This window comes from Bufo bufo, chromosome 5 (genome assembly GCF_905171765.1).
Source record: "Bufo bufo chromosome 5, aBufBuf1.1, whole genome shotgun sequence".
Taxonomy (NCBI): Eukaryota; Metazoa; Chordata; class Amphibia; order Anura; family Bufonidae; genus Bufo; species Bufo bufo.
Genome location: NC_053393.1, coordinates 194,295,839 through 194,297,798, shown reverse-complemented (window position 1 = coordinate 194,297,798; position 1,960 = coordinate 194,295,839).

The following is a 1,960-nucleotide window of genomic DNA, read 5'->3' as shown; positions in this document are numbered from 1 at the left end:
CGTCTTCTACCGGTTCATCCGGATTGTCAGCACTTGTTGGGTTGTTTTTGGGACGGGGGTTTTTTCGTGGATCGCTGTTTGCCCATGGGTTGTTCGGTTTCATGTTCCTATTTTGAGAAGTTTAGTACATTTTTGGAATGGGTGGCGAGGGATTGGTCGGGTTGGGGTTCTATTATCCATTATTTGGACGACTTTTTGTTTATTGGGCCGCCGGGGTCGAAAGGGTGCTCTGTAATGCTGCATTCGTTCGAAGTTATGGCGCGACTGTTTGGGGTTCCTTTGGCGTCGGAAAAGACGGAGGGTCCTGCGACTGCTCTGAGTTTTCTGGGGATAGTCATTGATACGGTGGCTATGGAATGTCGGTTGCCGGACGACAAGGTTGAGGATCTGCGAGGGGTGCTCGCGGCGGCCTGTGGGCGGAGGAAGCTGCGTCTGCGGGAATTGCAGTCCTTGCTAGGAAAACTCAACTTTGCCTGTCGGATTATGCCCATGGGGCGGATTTTTTATAGAAGGTTGGCACAGGCGACAGCAGGAGTTCAGGCCCCTCATCATTTTGTACGGCTTACCCGTGAACTCCGGGGGGACTTGTGGGTGTGGGCTTCCTTTTTGAAACGGTATAACGGCCGGTCTTTGTGGATGGTGGAGGGGGTGTTGGCAGCGGATCTTGACCTTTTTACGGATGCGGCTGGGGGGTGCGGGTTTGGGGCGTACTTACAAGGTCGTTGGTGTGTAGGGGAGTGGCCTGTGCAATGGGAGGAGGAGGGCTGGGTAAAAAATCTGGTGTTGCTGGAACTCTTTCCCATTGTGGTAGCGGTGTCCGTTTGGGGGGAACATTTCAGGAACAGGAAGGTGCGATTCCACTGTGATAATTTGTGGGTTGTGGAGGCCATTAACCGTGTTTTGGCCTCGTCACCGCCGGTTGTCTGTTTGCTTCAACATTTGGTTTTGAGTTGCTTGTCGTTGAATGCTTGGATTGTAGCGTCCCATGTACCAGGGGTGAGTAACTCAATTGCGGATGCTTTGTCTCGTTTTCAGTGGGAGCGTTTCCGGGTGCTGGCACCAGAAGCGGACGTGCAAGGAACGAGTTTCCCGCAGGAACTGTGGAAGCTGCCATTTGGTCGGCTGGCGACTTGGTGAGGGGATCCCTGTCGGGGGGGAGTTGGGCGGCGTACGACAGGGCTTGGGGATTATGGGAGGAATGGAGGGAGCGTTTTCAGGGGTGTGGGTTGGAGGAAGGGGCTATGATGTTGCTTTTTGTGGGGCACTGCAGAGAGGAGGGATGGTCAGTGTCCAGAATGAGTAAGTTTATGGCAGGGGTGGCTTTTGGTTGTAAGGGTCGGGATTTAGTGGATGTGACTAAATCATTCTGGGTATTGCAGGCTTTGAAGGGTTGGAGGAGGCGGGGCACCGGGTGGGGATCGGCGCAGGCCGGTTTCCTTCGAGTTGTTAGAGGAGATATTGGAGCAGTTGGAAAAGGTCTGTGTATCAGTGAGTGAAGTTAGGCTGTTTAAGTTGGCCTTTTCGTTGGCTTTCTTTGGTGCGTTGCGCATTGGAGAATTGGTTAGCCTGAGTAAGTGCAGAGCAGGGGGACTGCAGGGTGAGGACGTGGTTTTATTTCAGGACAGGGTGGAGTTTGTTATTCGGCGGTCGAAAACGGATCAGTTGGGCCGGGGTTGTCGGGTGGTTTTATATCAGGTGGCGGGGTCGGATGCGTGCCCAGTTCAGTGTCTTAGGAATTTTTGGGGGCAGGAGGTTGGGGGGAGCGGACCGTTGTTGGTGCACGATGACGGGTCCTTCCTTTCTAGATTCCAGTTTATAGCGGTATTTCGAGCATGTTTAAAAGGGCTGGGCAGGGACCCACCGTTGTTCGGGGGGCATTCATTCCGGATCGGTGCTGCCACCGAGGCGGCTAGGAGAGGATTGAGTGACGAGGCCATTCGGCGCATTGGGCGATGGGAGT